Consider the following 22,623-nt stretch of genomic DNA (forward strand, 5'->3'; position numbering starts at 1 on the left):
TCCGCCGCCGCCGCCGCCGAGCTGGCGCACGCCTGGCGGCACGCGGAAATAAGTCAGGAGTCCAACCTGCGACGAGGAGGGGAAGCCGTCAAAACAAACGTGTTTCTGCCTCGCGGTCAGTGGCACGCGCGCGCTATTTCGAGACGGCGCGCGCGCGCTCCTCGCCCTCCTCGTTCTTGCCACGTGCGTCGCATACGCGCGAACTCAAAAGTGCTGCTTGCCGTTTCGTCCTGTTACCGATTCGCTTTCCTCTGGTCCACTGGCCCATTTATGGCTGATGTAACTTCCGCGTCCTGGACGCCGAAGAAAGTGCGTCCCTTGTGCGTAAGAGCGCGCGACACGGAAAACAGCAAGGCGCGCGCGCGCGTCGTGAAGGGCGCGTGGGCTGCGCGGGAAGGAAGTCGACTCCGATTCGGCCTCGGACGCTGCTTTTTCTTTTTTATTGTTTTGACGCTGTGCAAGAGCAACAAGATGGCCTCCATCTCCTTGTCGGGAGCACGAACCACGGGGTGTTATTCTGCGCGTGGTCATACGTTGTGCGTATAAAACAGACTAGAGCGAGCGTCGAGGAAAATGGGCCAGGCGCTACATAAAGTGCATGGCGGCGATTGTGCGACAGGTTTCTTACGCCAAGCACGATTGCTGTAGAGCTGCCGCTGAAGACCGCAACTTCGCATGCTCCCTCGCTCATAGATGCCAGACAGCCATTCGGCACCCTCTTCGCAACAAGTGGAGATTCCTGTATCGTAAATGTTCAAAGAATGTTATAAGCGATGAAATCCATTGCTTGTTATTGACTTCGTCAGACAACGATGACTGCGCAGAGGTGGATATCGGTCACGAGATGGAGCACTTGCAAGGGGCGACTTGCGTGTTGCTACACTATCGCTGCTTCGCTGCTTGAGATTACCCCCACAGGTCCCACGATATATATATATATCGATGTACCCAACCTCGCACTCACTGGTGTCTTTGTGTGAAGCAATGTGTTGCGCTCCACGCTGCATTAATTTGACGTCTTGTACGAAAAAGGTGATATCCGAAGTTTCACACTGCCTCAACCTCATCGGTCAATTATTGAGGCAGCTCAATCCCTCTGTCTCTTTTGCAGGGGTAACCTAATAAACAACTTTGAACATCGTACGCAGTTTTGGTCTCCAGTGCAGTTAAAGTACATGCCAATGTATAACCAGAGACGGCAGCTCGGGCAGAGCCTTTTGTAAATAACGCCGAACTCACTTTCTTGCCAGAACCGTTGGAACAGCGCTGTCACCAAGACCTAGCATATTGCCCAACCATATCAGCAAACACGTTGTCTTCCACCCTGACACACGGAAAGAACATCCATTACGATAAATAACGAGAAAATGTATCCGAAAGAATTGTTTTTACTTCGATGTGACTGAGTCGCTGGCAGCCCATCGCTTGTCATCAGTGTTGCCCAACTTGTCAATCAATGTGGTAGCGCCCTAACGCAATATCAATATTTTTCGTCCGCTTGCCAGCAGCTACCTTCCATTGACAATAATTTTAGAGGACTTCCCCTCGTCCCCCCACCAGAGATAACATATCAGGTTAAATTTTACTCTGAACATTCTTCCTGGCTAATTTGGTAGCGTGATTTCCAAAGGCAATTTTGTAAACGAATGATATTGTTGCGAGAACTATTTATTGAATATCTGTAGTTCCCCTAACCACAGGGTACGGGAGGGCATGGGATAGGCGGGACATGGCTGAGATTAGAAGTTAGGTAGGGTGTTAGGTAATGGGTTTCGTCAATGGCAGTCTTGAAGCTAGAAGCATTAGTAAGAGTGGTGTCAATTGTTAGGGCATTCCAATCACTGGCTGTGTATAGAACAAACGATTCTTGGTATGATGCCGTAATGACAAGAAGCGGGTGCCCGTCATTTAGGTGGCTGTTGCGTGTGATATGTTGCGCTAGTGTGATTGCCTTTGAATCTGGACACAATGAATAAAAAAAAAACTTATGAAAGAGAGAGAGAGAGATGGGCACATTTACTGTACGAAGCGAAGGTAGGAAGATAATTTTGTCCTTTTGTTGCCGAGATGCTACAATTTCATAGTCGTCAAGGATGGACGATTCATCTTTCACGACTATTCCAATTATTCTCCACGACATGACAACGATTCAGGCGCTCTGAATCATTACAATGCATGGTTTTCGATAGTGATCACTATTGCGAATGTGTCATTCTCATAAAGCAATGAGCACCTATTGCGGTGAATGTTTTGCGCGGAATGCGGCGAATTTCAATGTACCGCGAGCTTGCCAATACACGTCTAAGAGTTTAACTTTAATTGTAGATACTGCTCCAAGCGTGCCAGCCCCATTTGCTTTTCGTTCATTTCATTCATTTGCTTTGTGTGAAAGTTAACGAGTACAAATTAATTACCTGTAGCCATAGGCGTAACCAGGCAGAGAGAGAACATGACCTTTCCAGCAAGGTTTCCCTTCGAAAAGGGAGGGTACGAGCTGGTGTGATCGACTTTAGGATTTGTAGCACGTTGCATAGCTTTTATGCATGCAATTTTTTCTTTCTTTCTCCCTCTTTATCTCCCCTGTTCGTGTATAACCTTTTATGCCATTTACCCGTTTCTTCAGCACAGGTTAGGCAGCCGGTATTTACAATTGCTAACTTCTCTGTCTTATGCTATCTTTTTCATTCTCCTCCTCCTCCTGTGACGAAAAGCTAGCTTTGATGGGGAAGCAAGTAGGCTCTATATGATTCCTTCCCTGCCAATTTAATTTCTAGCGTGCAGTATCATTCTCCACATAATTTCACACCTCTCAGACTCTCAAGGAGACCAGCAGAGTGGGTGCAGCATTCGCTATGAAAATAAATATCCGGTAGGGAGATCCGCCTCCAGCGTTAACCATCAAATGTTAGATTACCTCTGGCAAGAGCGCTAGTCAGTTTGGAGCATACTTCACCATCAGGTTTGATATATGCATTCTGGCACGCGCACTCTCGTTAGCTGAGTGGGACACCGCGCATACAAGGTGCACCAGACATTCACAGGCTCAACCCTTCGCTGCAACTCAGACCTCCAACTGGACTGCACCGACGCGAAGCGGTTCTTCTGTGTCGGTTGTCGTTGGGAGTTGCCTTCAAGAAAGCTTATTCAACAGTAATTGAAATGGCTGACAGTTCTGCATGCGATCTCTGCCGCGTAGAGGAAAACACTGACGACCTATTGTGTCACTGTTATCAGTTTGAAGCACAAAGACAATCTATGCCCAATGCATTCAGTAAACTAGATGATCGTATTCTGAGTGAACAGACAACACTGGTCCCCATTGATCATCGGCTCACAAGGCACTAAAGGCACTTTTATGCTTTCTGAGAACATCTGGCCTGTGCGAGCACTGTTGACTCTGCAGTACTGTTCATGGATGTATCTGTACACCATCTCCCTGCCTCCGCTTTCAATATATATATATATATATATATATATATATATATATATATATATATATATATATATATGTCTCTTTCTTTCTGTCTACGTGTATGCCAAGGCAAACGGCATTAATTATAGGCGGAAAGAGGCCCCATCCCTCTCCGGAAAACTTCGGAAGAGGCTCGGGCTCCGGAGCCTCCTAGTAGTCGGCGCCTATGGCACGAATACCCTGAATACTGTTTAGAGGTGAGGCTAAATGCAGCCTTCGACTTCGAGACTCAGCTTTGAAAAAGAGATTGGCAGGCGTGAAGCAGACACCATCCCATAGATCTACTCTGACAAGGGCAACAGCAGGTTCCGAAAAGCATTCGCCATCTAATGTGACCTCTGAAAAGACGACATGCAGGTTCGGAGCAGCATTCAATTTCGAAACGTTCCCATGGCAGAGAAATGGGAAGACTCAAGACGAAATAAGCAACCAAAATCAACTTAGGAAAGAAGATCGGTTTTCGCGGTACAACTACCTCGTACGCTTACCTCTGACAGGGAGAGTGTCAGACTTAGAGAAGTTTAACAAGGCGTGTTGTTGAGCGAGCTGATTCATGATAAGAAATAAGCTAAAATAGCAAGAATGACACTGACAGAAACACGAACAGCCCACTTGTTAGTGAACGCTGGTGCTGTTCGCTGTGCTGTCCATGCTTTTTCTTCCTCTTTTTCAAAATTTATTCCGTATCAAGAAGAAGCTCAATATCAAAATCAACTTTGGCGAGGAAACTGGGTGGCTCAAAAATAAGTCAGCATCAGAGATTCCTTGCAGCAACCGTACCAACTTGCTGAGAGCACCATTCCCCAACAAGCGTTACCTCTGGTAAGGAGGCCAGTAGGCATGGAGCTGCTTTCATAATGTAATTTTTGGCTAGAAGGCTAGATGGCTCGTAAGCAAATGTCCATCGCCAAAGCTCATCTCCAAGAAAACCAAATTTACTCCCGCTTCATGGGACTATGGAACCTTTCTTTTCCATAGAACCTCATGTAAAATTATATTGTGTGTTGATTGCGAAACAAATACGCAATAAGTTTCAAATATCAAATCAATCTTTTTCTTTTTTTAATGCAGTGGCGTTGAAGGAACGTAATAAAGCCCTGTGCACTGACCTGACGAAGCATGTACACCTAGCATAAAGACCACCCGACTCGAAATAGAAGCGCAGTTATGCTTCTACGTGGAACATATGCCCTTATTCGGATGTCCTGACATGATTCAAACATAAGCTTACGGTAAGGACAACCAAAAACAAACTTGCATGTGATCAGATCCCAACCATACAGCCCAATCAGGTTTCTAGCGTTCCTACAACGCATACTCCGCCAAGGCAGCTTCTAGGTCATATCCCTGTCTCGTTTCCAGTTGTTGTGAAGGCCGGATTATACGAGATATCGCGCGATCCGGCATATTGTTTCGAAGAGCGAGCCGCAGTCATTGCGTAAACTTTTTTCATACCGTTGGTATATTAAGCGAATAAAAACAGCCTTAGTTTTGGCGCGTTAAATCACCTCATCCAGTAATGAAAACTCTCTCGGGTAGGGTGAAACTCGGCCTTACTGAATCGGGCCCCTCGGTTAACCCCTTTCTTCTCGTTCATTGCATAACGAGGGTCTCGAATCAGACAACACTGATGCCTTCACGTAGCACGCGGGAGTTTATTGACCACTTGCCTTCACCCAAAAGGACTACGTATTCGTGACGCCTGCGGCAGAAAGGATGTTCCACGTCCGCCGCCAAGGTTTGTGAGTGTTTAGTTCTCGTAGTAACACATAAATACTCCGGAAAGGGGTTCGGAATACGGCGCCACGGTAGCTCAATTGGTAGAGCAACGTACGCACAATGCGAAAGACGTTGAATCGTTCCCCGCCTGCGGCATGTTGTTTTTTTCATCCACTTTCATTTCCATTAATTTAAATTTCTTTATTTCAGTTATTAAGCACAAGTGATTTCCCCTGTGTTGTCCTTGGTGTCATTGCTTGTTGGCTACTGATGATATTAACAAACTAAATTACAGTTATTCTTGAAATCTCATGGTCCGTACACGTGAACAAACGATATTGATTACGCGGTATGAATTCAGCAGGGATAGAAATACGAATATATCGAACTTCGTTCTCCCAAGCGTAATCAAGGGGCACGAACTCTTCTTCATACCCATTGCTCCCACGAGCAACGGGAACGGACCAAAACTCAGCGCAACTTATTCGATAATAATGTTTCTGTACCTCAACCTAGGCTAGGTCGCGTATACAATTCACATTTCTTCGGGTTTCTGTTTTAAATGCAGCATTTCGCTACGTGCCGGTTCCGGCACAGTAGCGATTTTGTCGAGACAAGCGGCGTGTCCTAATTGATAGCTTCCGACAGCGCCCGACCTCCAGGCGACCTCTGCAGCCAAGCCCACCCGCAGCGCGACCGCGCGCACGGGAGCCGTATATTCGCGAGGACCTTGATTGAGCCGAGCGAGTCAAACATCCCCGCGAGTCGCTCGCACCGTCTCCGCGGCATTCCAAGAAGACCGCGCGGAATGCGTCGCGCACGCCTGCACCAACGGCGCTGCGCGACGGCCTACATTGAGGAACGGGCCCTGCTCTTGGCTGCGCATCGCGTCGTCGAAATCGCCGCCGAAATCACCGCCGGCAGCGGCGCGATCTGCTTTCGCGCTTCGCCTTGTGGCGCGGATGCAGGCAGCGAAGGTGACCCGGTAAAGCGTGCGGGGATCGGTATTCGCGGCACTAAGGCGTCGTCGCCCTACACGGCACGTTCGCGCGTCACTCAATTTGACGAACCCTACAGCGACTATACTTTCTCGAGACGTTGCCGTTCGTCGCCCGCCCCCGGTCGGGAGATGTGGGCCAAAGGAAACGCTTGTTTTTCTCTCGGTAGCAATTATATGGACAATCCAGGCGCATGTTTGCCGTTGGCGTCGGCGTGATGTTCCGTATATATATATATATATATAGAGAGAGAGAGAGAGAGAGAGATATGAAAAGGAAAGGCACGGATATTAACCAGATATTAGTCTCCGGTTTGCTACCGAACGCTAGGGTTAGGAGATAGGGGTTAGAAAGAGTACAGAGAGGGAAGGGTTAAAATAATGCCTACAGAGGGACACACACACGAAGGGCGTTCCAGCTTAGAGGCTGCGCTTTTTGCGACACTCGCAAATACACGTTGTCAGGAGTGGGGGCTCAATCCCATCGCTCGATATCCGTTGCCAAGATTGGAGTCCGGCATGAATTCGAAGGTAGCTGGCCCATGCCGTCGTCCAACTTATCCACGCTGAGGACGTTGATGAAGGGAAGAACTGCTTCTCATCGAGAACAAGGAATATGGGTTTATTTACAGAAATTAAATCAGTCTAACATGACTGCTTGAGAAAAATAGTGTCAGTCCAACGTGACTGCACGAGAGAAGTGAATCAGTCTAACATGACTGCTCAAGAGAAGTGTATCTAGCATTCGTACAACAGCAGTTTTTATACACTCGGTCCGCCGGCCATACGAGGCGGCGACTGTTCGTTTACTCATCGCCAACTTGCCGCCGCCCCGCACAACAGTTTACGTACACAAAGGCACACACATTCCGATGCCCGACGCCGGCGTTGGAGGGGTGCCGTTCCGGGAAGTATCGGCGCCAATGGTGGGTAGCTCGTTGTCTTGCGTCTGGTCGAGGCATGGGAAGCACCAAAAAACGGCTTTCCCGCGGCAGCTTGTTCATGCGTATCAGATCAGGTCCGCGCTGGAGAGCTCCGGAACCATTGTTCGCCCACCGAACTCGTTCCGTCACAATGACGATGGGGCTGGTGGATGGAGGCGGTTTTCAGCACAAAGGCCGCTTCTTCGAACGCCTCCTAGCTGCAGCGACGGAGAGTGGGGGATGCGCGTCTTGTCCCCCAGTCGTAACTGGGTGGCAATCTTGCCTTGCAGCTCGCCATTCTTAACAATGTAGTATATGTCGTTGCGCGTCATATGCTACATGTACGTGCGAGTGAAAGCACGCGAAGGAAGCCGACAATCGCGGCTCCATTTGGCACGCACGGAGAAAACGGAGAGCAAACACGCTGTCTTCCGCCGCGCGAAAGGCCGTAGGGTGAATGGAGGGACGTAGGAGGAGCGGCATTGCGCTCCGGCAGCAACTGCACATTTCGCGATCGGACGCAAGAGGAACTGAGGATGGCGGCTCAATCTCACGCGCCATATATGTAGGAAAGAGTACAGGCAGCACGGGAAAGAGTGGGAGCGGCTTCAACTCCACCAGCAAGTGCCTACTTTGTTGACAGCAACCTGCAGACGGCTCCGTCTGCAGATCCCTTTCAAGATATGAGTCGTCGCGGCTCATACATTTGCGCGCGCTGCGTTCAAGCCCCTCTTGCGTTGAAGCGATAGACCGCACGAAGGTCCCTTCGCTCGCTGCTGCTGCCGCACTTGCTCACACCAGCGTCCAGCGTTTTGCAGCGAGAGTGCGCGCTCATCGAGTGTGATGCGTTCATGTTTGCTTGTGCGCACTGACACTATGCTTGTTAATTCAATTAGTAAGTGAATGTTTCCAAGTTTATACGGCTGATAAAACTACTATCCTTACTTCGTATAGCTGCCTACTAAATTTGCTATCGCAATTGATATTTCGCCTTTTGAGCGAAACTGCGACTTTATTGCACCACGCTTTGTGTGCCACACCTTCCGCGATGTCATAGGGCGCGCACGCCTACCCGTATAGAAAGGTCGGTACTGGATGCAAGTTTCCACTTCGCTAATCTAAGCTTCCTCTAAACCTATGCATTACTTTGAATCATGCTTTCGCTAAACAGAACTCACGTATAACTATAGGTGCTGCGTGAATTCGATGAATGAACAGTGGAAAACATCCGCGCCTTTCAATTAACAAGAAACTGGAAGCTTCTCTTAAAGCTTATTTAACTAAATTATGGAGTTTTACGTGCCGAAACCATGATCTGATTATGAGGTACGCCGTAGTGGAGGACTCCTGAAAACTTGGCCATCTGGGTATCTTTAACGTGCACCCAATGCACGACACATGGACGTTCTTGCAATTCGATCCCGCGACATCGTGCTTAGCAGCGTAACGCCGTAGGCGCTAAGCGCCCACGGCGGGTGCATGGTACTTTTTCAGAACGTTACATGAGCAATCGACCGTTCCTTGCCAGCACACTAAAGCGGAAATAAAACTCGTTTTATATTCCAGGTAAATAAACTTGTGTTTAGTAGAACGAATAAATGGTCAGATTACTTATCGGTACCTCAAAGAGCATGGCTACGCGCGCCATTGAATGAATTATAGGGTTTTACGTGCCAAAACCGCTTTCTGATTAGGAGGCACGCCGTAGTGTGGGATCCGGAAATTTCGACCACCTGGGGTTCTTTAACGTGCACCTAAATCTAAGTACACGGGTGTTTTCACATTTCGCCTCCATTGAAATGCAGCCGCCGTGGCCGGGATTCGATGTTGCGACCTCGTGCTCAGCAGCACATCGTACGATCGTATGCATTTGCTAAAGTGTGTCCCGATGTAATCGATGTTCCGTATATATACTTAGTTGCCTTCGCGTTGTTTACGAAGCGTCCCCTGTAATGTCCTTTCCTGGGTTGAAAGTTCTGCTGATAACATTAGATAAAGTTTGATGCAATACGTATGAGCGCCTTCTAGCTGTCGCGGTTGTATATGCGTATTAGCCAGGTAACTGAATTCAGTTACCTGGCTTTCTTCATCGTCCGCCCAGAGCTCGGAACAAAAGTGTTTCGCCCCGTCGGAATGCGGCCGCCGCCGCACAGCAGGAATCGCATCTGTGACCTCTCGCTCAACATTAGTGAACAGCACGGTGACCGGGGGACTGCGGAGGGTCGCTGCACGAAAGAAAAAAGAAAGCGCATTTAATTTCCGTGAACGTAAACCAGCTGTTACGTTCCATGCTGGTGCACCGTGTACGTATTCGCGTCCGAATAACAGCGCTATTACCCCGCTGAGCGGCCGAGATGTGTATACCGCCTACGTTCCGCGTGTTTTGCTGTTCGAGAGAATTATCGCACTAATGGACCGGCGCCGCGCTCCACCGCGCGACCTGTGACCGCTCCGCATCTGCAGAGTATAAAATGTGGAGCGCTTTCTCGTCAACAACCGCCGCGCCGTCCTCGTGGCGGGCGGTTTGAGCCGGCCCTTTGGCGGACGGTTGAAATTCGGGCTTTCTCTTCGCCATGACCCCGATCGCGATGGCGGGCCGATCCATTCGACCGAGCGAACATGCTGGGTCGACGCTCAGCGGTCCCAACATATAGGAACCCGTTGCTCGCCGCCCAGAAGAGCTGTGTGCGGCTAAGAGTTATGGACGCGCCGGGGCACCGTAATGACGGCCTTCGCGAGGCGACAACTCCGCGTTCCCTGGGTGAACGAGTGCAGATAGCGGGCGCCGTGATAAAGCGGTAGACTACATATGTACGACGCGGGTATCCGCCAGGGTCGAGACTGCCGCAGGGTTCAGAGCGACGGCGCGGCTCACCTTAGCAGCGGATACGCTGCGCAGAGCGAACAGGTATGCGCATTCATTTCGCTTTTAATCCGGAGCTCAAGCAGAGTCTGACAGGGTGGAGATGTTTGTTTCCGTGCTGTCACTGCGCAAGTATAAAATGGAGACGTTGAACGCAGTTAAGACCTGGGCTGAGAAGTAAGATACAGAGATACAGTGGCGCTAATAAAACACGTTGCCGGGAATGTTTATTTATGCTCTTTTTTGCGTAAGCTGTTATGGGCTCATTCCAACAGCCGTGTCGCTTGGCGAAGTTGTCCGCCACCACCGGTGCCCGTCGCAGCTATCGATAGGAATGAGAAAAAAAAATACATCCCATCCCCACCGAAATCGAACCCGGGCTCTCTAAGCGGGGGTCAGCTACTCTAGCACCATGCCACGCCAACGCCTTTTTTTTTTATATGGAAAACAAAACTGAAGATATATTAAAGAGCAGACACACCTAACACTCAGAACTCGGGCAAACGCGCACATGCGTCCAACAAATGCATGCAGTCAAACGAAGGTTCCTGCGCAGCGTACACACTTCTCACGTAAGTAGCAAAAATGATCTTGTAGATCGCAGGCTTTCGGCATGGTGATCACACAGTCTACATGTCCATAGGCTGTATAAACCAAGTGCTATGAACGTGTCATAGGAAGTGCCGCCAGTAACATTAAACGGTAGAAGCCTAATTGAGTAGGTAGTGGTCACAATGTCCTTCTTAAGCGTCCGTTGAAGAATGTCTCAAAAAAATACAGCATCCCTACAATCTATGAAACAGTGATCTATGGTCTCGGCACATGGACAGAGTCGAGAATTCGATGACCATGGCACAAAGCAACCACTCGAATTTAACCAAGCTTTAACCAAGAATTTAACCAATGCAATTTAAACGAAAATATGCTTACTTCAGGAGCTACACACATTTTACGGACCTGCCTAAGTACATACTGATAAAGTCGACTTAAATAATTTGGTGCACGATACAAAGGATCTGGGAAAATCGAGTCCACCAGTGCCGCAGAAATTACTTTTCGCCTCGCAGTGAACATGTACTCCAGGCTGAATCTTACATTCAAGAAAAGAAATGAGTCAAGGAACTCCTTAAGCAAGCGCCAAGGAGCCTGTGGGACATCTTTGGCGTTGGATGACACAACTATATTAGGAAGATAATGAACTAATCGGAGTTGTACCATTTCACGCAAAAACGATGTTCACTGCTCTGAAAGAAAAAAACAGGCAAGACACAATTTGCCTGACGAAGAGATGGACTAACCCTATAGACCACCACGTTCAAGGGGGACGGACAGATTGTCGCCCTCATGGATTCGCAACTCGAGCTCCAAATACATGTTGCAAATACGCGATGCAGTGCCTGAATGCAAAATCGTGAGCAGTGCAGTAATTGCAGGACATGCATAAGACGTGAAACTAAGAGCCCGCAAATGCACGCAAGATTACCGTGCGACTGGCCGCTCGTGGCACTTTGCGTGCATTTGCGGGCTTCTTTCACGCTCTGAGAAACGCCTTTATGTAGCCCGTACCGAGCAAGAGAAAGCTGTACCGGGAGTTTTGCATGCCGCTCTACAATCTTCTCATTGACACTTTTCGTCTAAATATATACATTTGAAAAGTTGATCAATTAATTAATACTAATTATCTCATTAGGGGAATGAAAAAAGTTAGTTTGATTATCTCCAAGCGACGGCGAACAACATTACCTTGGTTCTGTCCAGCTACGTGGCATTACCATATTTTTAAACTCTGACTAAAGTTAGCTGGGATGCCCTGCATATTTCGCGCGTTTTACCGAATAAAAATTTGTGGAAGCCAACCCTCTCTGTTGCCCCTTCTTCCTCTTTCTGGTGTGTTTTGCGTACTGTACAGTGAACTCGGGAGCCTGTGTACGAGAGCCAATGTCACAGCAGACAGCCAAGATGAAAAATATTGCCTAAAATCATGGTACTAGTGTAGATAAATTAATAGTTAGTGGGTGACACGCAGCCCACGCCTCGGAGGCTTAGACAGTGGGCGTTATTCTTGGAGGTAATAGCAAATAACAAACGTGCGAAGGAACAGTTGGCGTCCTCCGCCTATTGTATATCACGAAACGGAACTTCGTTATCAGCAAAACTGAGAACAATAATACGTCGGCATGCAGTCTGATGCAGTTCAGCAGAATGAATATCACATCGTGGTCGTGCCAAGCGGGAGAGATATCATAAACCAATAAAAGCATGACGAAAGGGAGGCGGTGATATAGTCTGTAGGGTCTCGCGCGTGCTCTTGGGGCAAAGGAGCGACAACCCAGTGTAGTGCAAACAATCACGAGGGCATTTATTACGACTTTTATGCGACAGCCTAGCCAACCGAATCTAACCGCCCATCGAACATGCCGATGGGCGCGCGAAATGAATGTAATTCCTGGTATAAGTGACCAAGACGTTGTTCTTGCTAAATTGGCTATTGCTTCTCCGCCCGCAAAAATTAGTGAGCCGCATACAATTTACCTTTATCACTAAGTAAACTGCACAGAAATTTCAAGACAGCTGGATGATCACTATTTATCTTTCGAGTGCTTAGTTTGTTCTCTAGATGTTAACGTTCTGTGGTTGATCTTTAAGACTTGTACACTGACACTCACGCAATGTTACGTGCCTTGTGTTCGAAGTAACAAAGCAAAATGAAAGGGAAAGCCATAAATCAACGGTGACCTGATTCGTCCGATCCGTCGACGCAAAGGAACGTATTCAGAACATTTCAATAGAAAAACATTATCATCTCAACAGCCTACGGAATCTGACGGCTCTGTACCAAACTACATTAGTCGAGTGTAAAGACTGCTATTTTCGAAGCTTATCTTTTTATTTCAACAATAATAAGAAGAATAAGTTTTGAAAGCTCTTTAAGAGGTGCAGTACAGAGTGTTCTGGCCCTCCAGATTTAGAACATAACGCTAGAATAATTACCGATGACGAAGAAAACGTTGGGTGGTTTTTTTATTTCTTCCGGTCGGTATTTCCTGCGAGGATTCCGTGCTCGTTTCAACCATCGTCAGAGAAATACGTAGCAACGGAGCCAGTGGTGATTTCCATGGAAGCTGTAAACCTCTTGATAACATCGATGAACATGAATGTAAAGCCACGGGACTGGATGACATATCTGCTAGAACTTGGAAAATGTGCTCTCGAGACGTAGCTAAATATATTTTTGTAATATACAAGTCTCTCAGTGATGGGGCCAGCTATCCGATGACTGGAAGCTAGCGTACGTAGTACTAGTTATTAAAGAAAGGTACCAAAGCAGATGTGAATAATTATAGACCTATATATCTCTCCCCACAGTGTTGCAAGACTTTCGATCACATTATTTACACAGCCTTAATTAAACACATTGCGTCAATAGGATTTCTAAATAACTAGCAGCATGGATTTCGAAAACGTTTTTCCTGTACAACTCAGTGACTCGAATTCTACCGTGATATTGCCTCCAGTCTAGATTGTAGAGGAAAGATTGATTGTTTATTTTTATATTTTCAGAAGCCTTCCGACGCTGTGTCCCGCTACTTTCTAATACAGAAACTTGTGTAGACTAATATTGATAACTCAGTTAAAATATGGGTAATTCAATACCTCACATCACGGAAACGGCAAGTTGTCTTAAATGGCAATTGTTCGTCGTGCAGTGATGGAACATCTGGGGTTACACAGGGATCCGTACTCCGACCCCCGCTGTTCCTGACATTTATTAATGATATTTCTAACGAAATAAAGTCAACCGTACATCTGTTCGCTGATTATTGTGCATTGTTTTGTAATGTGGCCACTCAGACGGGCTGCGTATAGCTGCAGGAAGATCTCCATCCTATTGAAGTGTGGTGCAGTTCCAACACAATGGATTTCAACGTTAATAAGTGCGCGCATGTAAGCTTCAGCAGAAACGTTCACAAACTGCAGTATCGTTGTAATGTATACAATTAAGTTGCTCGTCAGGAATCTTCGTACAACTATCTCGGAGTGATTTCATCTGAGAATGGACCACGCTCCGAGCATATTGACAGTATTGTGCGCAAGGCCGGAGCTTCGCTCGGTTTCCTTCAGCGGAACCTCAAGCACATGAGAAGCCATGTTAAAGGGGCTGCATACAAAGCCTACGTAATCCATTACTTGAGCACGCCTGCCCTGTGTGGGATACGTCCCATTCTGTGCGAATTAAAGCGTTGGAACGCATACAGTACAACGCTGCAAGGGATGTCCTGGGGAGGTACAATTGGTTCGGTAGTGCAACGGATATGAAAAGAACTGTAGGATGGGCTCCGTTCAGCGAACCCCTAAAACACCTTCGTTTGAAGCCATTTTACACAGCATACCATAGTCAAAACTGAAATCATGGCCTCGTCATATTTGCGTCCTCCGTATTACTTACGCACCAGAAAAGACCATATGTTTAGAGTTCAAGAGTATATTCCCAGCACAGATCTTTTTAAATTTTCTTTATTTCCGCGCACCATACCGGAGTGGAATTTGTTATGAGGTTGTGGGTCAAAACTCTGTTGAATTGTTGTTCCCTTTGTTATGACCCTCGCAGTAATGCTGTTGACGATAGGAGATTTGTTTGTTCGAATAAAGAATTCGAGGAAGTCCGACTCACCGCGATTGAATAGCGAGGGAGTATAGTCGCTCCCATGATACACACCAACGCCTAATCGTTCGCGCGTACGGCCGCGCGAACGGTGGCGCGTTCGAACGATCTAGTTCGTCCACCCCCCCCCCCCCCCAGAAAATTATGGGGTTTTACGTGCCAAAACCACTTTCTGGTTATGAGGCACGCCGTAGTGGAAGACTTCGGAAATTTCGACCACCTGGGGCTCTTTAATGTGCACCTAAATCTAAGCACACGGGTGTCTTCGCATTTCGCCCCCATCGAAATGCGGCCGCCGTGGCCGTGATTCGATCCCGCGACCTCGTGCTCAGCAGCCTAACACCATAGCCACTGAGCAACCACGACGGGTGTCGTCAATCCCAGTGCCCCGCTCGGAAGCCTATCTTGGGACTGTCCCATGAAGCGTTCAGCACACGCGCGAAACGTCCGCGCAGCTCGCCGACCCGAACCCCAAGAGGAACGGGCTACTCCCTTTTGCGCCCGAGTAACTCAGTCGTTAAGTGGCATTAGCAGCGCAACACTAGCGCCACCTCTCGTACTAGTCCGCAACCACTCCGAGGGCCACCTGCGCTGAGCTACGCAGAGAAGCCAGATTACAGGAGACGTGACAGCCACGCGGGAAAAGCAACATCAGGGGACGCGTAAGAGTCGAGCATCCCCATAAGTTATGCCATGAATGTAGATAGACGACCCATCGTGGTGTACCGCCATGCGGAGTACTTAGCCCTACCCTGTTCAACGTGGTGCTCGTTAATCTCGCCGATTCATTACCGCAAACCGTACAGCACTACGTATATGCAGAAGACATTTTTATATGCGCTTCAGGAGTCACACGTGTACAAGTCTGCGCACAACTTCAGAAGGCTTCAACAGCCGTGTCAGCATACTTAAGAAGGCAATTTAGGCCTGGAGCTTTCACTTGAGAAGGGTACACTCGTTTTTTTTTTTTTTCGCAAAGGGATGGCCCCGTATGTTTTGCGGATAAATGGCCAAAATGTACTAAACGACGAACGCACCGATTTCCTGGCGTCATCATTGACAGAGACTTGTCTTGGAGATCTCACGTCTCGTAGATGACAAAAGGTTTGGCCGCAATTGTGGACCTTCTCGCGTTTCTTGGCTGGAAGTCCTGGGGCACTACAGTACCATCAATGTTGCAATTATACAAGGCACTATTTTTGGGCTTCCTGTGGTACAGCTTACCTGTACTAGGAAACACTCGCACTGCAAATATTCGCAGACTACAGCGTGTGCAAGCCCAAGCACTCAGAACTTGTCTTGGTCTCCCAAAAAATATATAATCGATTGCGAGAGTGCCCATTGCCAGAGGTTATCCTATGACAGTCTACATTGCTACAGATGTTCTGAGAGCACACATCCGACATCTGACTCGGGTTCCCTCCCACTATCTCGCTTGTTTGCCAGCAAAAAAACCACGTTCAACATTTGCCAAACCTATTCTTAGACATCAGTCCTACTTGCCAACACAATTTACGCCTGCTGCACGATTATGAGCCCCATTGTGGTGTCTGCACTGGCTGCAAGTACAACTTTCTACAATTGCGGGTATCAAAAAGATAGCTGGAGCACCATTGAAAGCTTTGAAGCAAGCCACTTTGGAACACATTTACAACGTCCACAGATTCCGGCAACATGTCTACACAGATAGTTCTGTAAAACTCCACAGCTCTGCTGCTGCAGTCATCATCCCAGCAAAATCTGAAGAAATCAAGTTAAAAACTTCATGTGTGACCACATCGACGGGTGGAGATATTGGGACACTCTGTGCTGCACTCGATTACATTAATCAGGAAGCACCGCAACAATGGACAGTTTTTAGTGATTCCAAGGCTTCGTGGGATGTTAGCGGCGGCGAAGAGCACATCGACCATTTATTGTGCTACCGTCATCAATTTTAGTCGGAAAGACGAACATTATCCATCGCATTGCGACGACTGGACGATCGGCCATTGTCCGTGCAAGTGCTACTTGAAAACCGTCCCCATCGCTCGTCAGCCCACAAAGCTATGAAGGCAGCTTTGTGGCCGACGAGCTATGGGGATTCGTGAGGGCGACTGGCCTATGTGAACGCCCTTGACTTGCTGAGGCACTCCGCGTGCGTGCGCGAGCTCACCGCGTCTTTTCTCCCAACCAGACGCATTTCGAATTAACATCCCTGCCTTCTCTCTTTCTTTCCTCCTTCTCCTCCTCCTCGTCCTCCTCCAAGGCAGCCCTTCAGTGCATACAAAGCCCAATGCGCCACAGACCCAATGAACAACTTTCCTCAGACAACCGACGGATATATCAAGGCAGCCATGACAAGGGACACAATATAATCTTTCAATGTCATCCAGGACATTGTAACATCAGCGACAATGACCACGCCTACGAAGCCGCCCGGTCTGGACATGAAAGTGGTCAATGTGTCTTGATTCCGCTTTCGCGAACAGATGCTGAGGCTGCGCTGCGATTTATGTGCCGTGAATGTACTTTGCCTCTGTAGGACTCGAACGTTTTCACCATGTGCCGTTCGCATTCGCTGGCTCCAGATATACAGATGCATTTACCACCTGGGTTACCACGACATGAAGAGACCATGCTGTACCATCTGTGGCTATAGGCGCAACATTTGCAAACTCTTATGCCTTCTCTATTGGAATGGCCAACAGCCCCACATGCGACACATGCAGCTGTGAAGAGACGCACGCACACATTACCTGTGTCTGGCCGCGCTATAGTGCCGAGAGGCAAGTGATGTGCAGAGTGCTGGACCAATTGGACAATCTTCCGCTATCAGAACTAAAAGCACTTGGCCACTGCTCCTAAGAACACCCGCGTAGAAGTTTTTAGTCGCATTACTAAGATTCCTGCGGTCCTGCGGTCTTCCTGCGGATTTAAGAACGCCGCTCCCTACTGCTATATGGTGAACGCGGTTTGTTTGTGCTCGTCTCTTTCTCTTTTTATCCCCCTACTCCTCCCCCCCGTGCAGAGTAGCCAATTGGAACTACCTCTGGTTGACCTCCCTGTCTTCATATGCATTACTTTTCTCTCCATAGGTAGATGCCGGAAATTAAATATACCTGGTGATCTGTTTTAATGGAAACAAACATTAAAAAATCATGACCGTACTCATCTTATGATTACTGTCGACAGTAATTGCAACTAGCGTTGAGCAATGTAGCGACACGCCATATTCCTGAAGTCACATTACATTTATTTAATATCTTTTGCGGTAATTCTGAGACTTCGGTTGCTACGGCTATGTGCGACACATTCCGGGGCGGCACTAGCTTGTGGAGGTCGCCCATGAGCATTACGCCGTCATAGTGAGGACGATGGAAAGACAAAGGCGGTACTACGACGATGGCATAACGACAATGAGATGACGATTCTTAATTGATGGCATTGGCATAAAGACAAAAGCTGATAACTACGACATGAGGACAATAGGATGACAAGTGTATGACGATGACGGTACAACGACAACCGGATGAAGAACCTAGAATGTCGACGATGGCATGGCTACGATGGCGTGACGACTGCGGTATGGTAAGAGATGCACTGATAGCGACTGTCTGACGATGACACAATGACGACGATGGCTTGGCAACAGTGGCATAATCCCGATTGAATGACGACTGTATCATTGCGATAGAATGACGAAGAAATAATGGCGTTGTTGGATCGACAAAGGCGGTGAGAAGAAGAAGAAATAACAACACTAGGATGACATTACTGACGTGATGATGATGACGGCTTGACGACGATGTAATGATGAGAGTCTTATGACGAAGGTTAAATGACGACAATGGAACGACGCGACGGCATCACTACGACGGTATGCCAGCGTATGCATGACGACGATATCGTCGTCATGCATGCGTTGCATGCATACCACTGTCATGCCATATGGCATGGCAGTGGTATGACGGCGAGTGTGTGACGACAATAGCGCGAAGACGACCGCATCAACAAGACCCTACACTCTAAAAATTTTTACACCTTTATGAGTGCATAAAGGGTGTTCGGTTGTCCCATGGCAAACACCCTCACGTTTAAGGGTTAAGATCAAATTGTTGGTGGGAACCAATGATGGTATCTTGTTTGCCGACTTTTCCTTGGAAGTAAAATGGATGACAGCTGTGACAGGCGACATAAAAGTGCATTAAACTAAGTTTCAAATATGCCGCTATCAAATTCTCCTGTCGAGTTTCTCGCTGCGCCCAAGGCTGTAAGAATGCTTACATAGTTTTCAATTGCGTCTTTTCTCGTCGCACGTCTAGCTAGAGTTTATTTGACGTCCTCTATAAATTTTAAACGCCATAGTGGTAGGGGTGTTACTCATGGGACAAGCAAACACCATTAAGGGTGTAAAACCTTTTACTGTGTATGACGATAATGGCATGACGACGAAATCATGACGAGGGTCAGATGAACGACCACGACGGTGGTATAACAACGAATGAATTGCGACTACATGAGGATGGCATGGCGATGACGGAATGGCGAGAGTCGGATGACAAAGCTGGAAGGACGACGATGCGACGACCACGATGGCATATACCCAATGGCCCAAGCTATTGGACAACTTTGGTCACTAGGTCGGCGTAGAAGGCGTGACGACGACGGAGTAATGAAAATCAGACCACAAAACTGGAATGACAAAGAGGGAACGATTACGACGGCATCCTGACCACAAGATTATACCTAGTGGCCCAAGCTCATAGATAACTTCGACCACTAGGTCGGCGTAGACAGACAGACAGACAGACAGACAGACAGACAGACAGACAGACAGACAGACAGACAGACAGACAGACAGACAGACAGACAGACAGACAGACAGACAGACAGACAGACAGACAGACAGACAGACAGACAGACAGACAGACAGACAGACAGACAGACAGACAGACAGACAGACAGACAGACAGACAGACAGACAGACAGACAGACAGACAGACAGACAGACAGACAGACAGACAGACAGACAGACAGACAGACAGACAGACAGACAGACAGACAGACAGACAGACAGACAGACAGACAGACAGACAGACAGACAGACAGACAGACAGACAGACAGACAGACAGACAGACAGACAGACAGACAGACAGACAGACAGACAGACAGACAGACAGACAGACAGACAGACAGACAGACAGACAGACAGACAGACAGACAGACAGACAGACAGACAGACAGACAGACAGACAGACAGACAGACAGACAGACAGACAGACAGACAGACAGACAGACAGACAGACAGACAGACAGACAGACAGACAGACAGACAGACAGACAGACAGACAGACAGACAGACAGACAGACAGACAGACAGACAGACAGACAGACAGACAGACAGACAGACAGACAGACAGACAGACAGACAGACAGACAGACAGACAGACAGACAGACAGACAGACAGACAGACAGACAGACAGACAGACAGACAGACAGACAGACAGACAGACAGACAGACAGACAGACAGACAGACAGACAGACAGACAGACAGACAGACAGACAGACAGACAGACAGACAGACAGACAGACAGACAGACAGACAGACAGACAGACAGACAGACAGACAGACAGACAGACAGACAGACAGACAGACAGACAGACAGACAGACAGACAGACAGACAGACAGACAGACAGACAGACAGACAGACAGACAGACAGACAGACAGACAGACAGACAGACAGACAGACAGACAGACAGACAGACAGACAGACAGACAGACAGACAGACAGACAGACAGACAGACAGACAGACAGACAGACAGACAGACAGACAGACAGACAGACAGACAGACAGACAGACAGACAGACAGACAGACAGACAGACAGACAGACAGACAGACAGACAGACAGACAGACAGACAGACAGACAGACAGAGACAGAGACAGACAGACAGACAGACAGACAGAATCAAAATGGCTGAAGTAGGCCAAATGCTAATCGCATTAAAATCTTCAGCAGATAGCTAAGTTCTGTTACGTCAGTCTGGTTAGGTGAAGAGGCGAATGTTATTTGCACGGCAAATCGCAGTGCAATGTTAGCTAATAAACAGTTTAACTAATTCACTTTGTAATTATTGACCTAAGGGCGCATGTGAAGTCATGTCCATGTCGTAGAAATACAACGCTCAGCGCCACTTTCAGGAAATGCGTCCTCAAATGTTGTGTAGAAGCTCAGCGACGTTCTAGTTAACACTCGCCGTAACTATGACCAAGTTTAGCTACAATATTAATGTACTTTGCTGCAGAATTTAAGCACACATATATTTAAACTGATAGACTACGTAACTGAAACAAGACTTCCCAACTGTTCGGCTTCAATTCAGCAATGGTCAGTTAGTGTTGTAAGCACCATCGTTTCGTCACTCGAACCCCACTTGAACGCGGCGCGTAGGATGGCCGGTGCACGATGGGATAGTTATCCTTCTTCGATGCTGAAGTTACACTCGGCACTGGTGGTGAATCGCGTGCTTTTCCACTGCCGCTCGTATCGCCATCAATGTCCCAGTATGATCGGTTGGAGTCGCTACACCGGCAATGCATCAGTATAGCTGTTGGTGTGCCAAAGACACCTGCTAGCAACAAAGTTTGGCTCGAGTCACAGTCGCCCTCTCTCCAGGTTCTTGCGTCTCGGTGTCTTCTCTTGCAGGACCTAGGCAGGTGGTCGTACGAGAGTGCACAATGTCAACTTGACATTCGGTATATTCGCAGCAAGCGTCTTACACATGTGGAGGAAGCAGACGCTTTGGTGGTAGAACGCATAGACCGAATGCATGACAGACATCTCCAGTTGTACACCGGCGGCTCCGTTGACAAAGATAATGAAGCTAGATGCAGCGGCGTATATGATACTGACTCTTGATGTCTCATAGGTTGCCAAACTTGACCCGCGTCATGTCTTCCATTGCATGTGAAAGTGGTGCGACTGCAGCAGCTTTGAGGAAACTGAATTCCTATCAGCACCAGCCTGTTGTTCTCTTTTCAGACAGCAAGGTTGCGCTGCAGCTATTACTGCGTGGGTTCCAATGTTCCATTGGGTACTTTCCCATATAGGCGTAGCCGTCAACGAGGTCTCTGAGAGCCGGGCGCGCAAAGCGCTGCAGTTCAAGCCAATGAGCAAAGCTACCCATGACACCAAAAAAATATATGAAGAAGGCTTTCTAAAGCCACTTCCGTTCGTTGTAGTCTCCACCGCATCAACCTTTTGTGATTAAGGGGCCTAACAAAGCTGATGCCACGGTTCCATATCACACCTGTACAGCGTCAGCGCAAACTCCAGCATGGTGGTGCAAGAAAGGACTTGGCCCATCGTCATCGCGTATGCATTATCGAGCTCTTGGTGACATTAAACTTTACATACTGAACTGTCCTGAATTTGAAGCAGAACGCAAAATATTAAAAGGGGAAATGAAGCGCAAGACGGCAAGAGATTGAAATGCAAGTGATATTCTGTTCCCGCAAGGACATTGGATGTTTTAGAGGGGTGCATCGGCTCCTCCTAAAGTTCCTCCATGGTACAGGGTTGAAAAGTAAGTGAATGGTGAGCCGCGTGGGTCGTCGTAGTCAACTTGCTTTTGGTACCTGGTGTTGCTGGCTGGACTGAGAAGTGCTTCTGACCGTACGTATCACGTTCGATAGGTGGCCTTCAGGAGGAGCAATTGCCGACAACTTTTGCAAGTCTAGATCCACCTACACCAAGCAACACCCATAATCTATAACCTATACTATGTTTATTATCCTGCAAGTAGGCTACATTACGTTACAGAGGGATTCACTGCGCACGCAATGTTCAGCACTCAATCCACCCAGGTGATGTGACAAAGTTACGCTGTCTACTTAAAGAAAATATTCATTAAGTCTCTTTCTACCAAATTTGGAACCATCAAATAAATCTGGAAGCGCTCTGCAATTGTGCCCAATGTGGGCAACTTCTGCAGAAG

Source organism: Dermacentor albipictus, chromosome 2, assembly GCF_038994185.2.
Source record: "Dermacentor albipictus isolate Rhodes 1998 colony chromosome 2, USDA_Dalb.pri_finalv2, whole genome shotgun sequence".
Lineage (NCBI taxonomy): Eukaryota > Metazoa > Arthropoda > Arachnida > Ixodida > Ixodidae > Dermacentor > Dermacentor albipictus.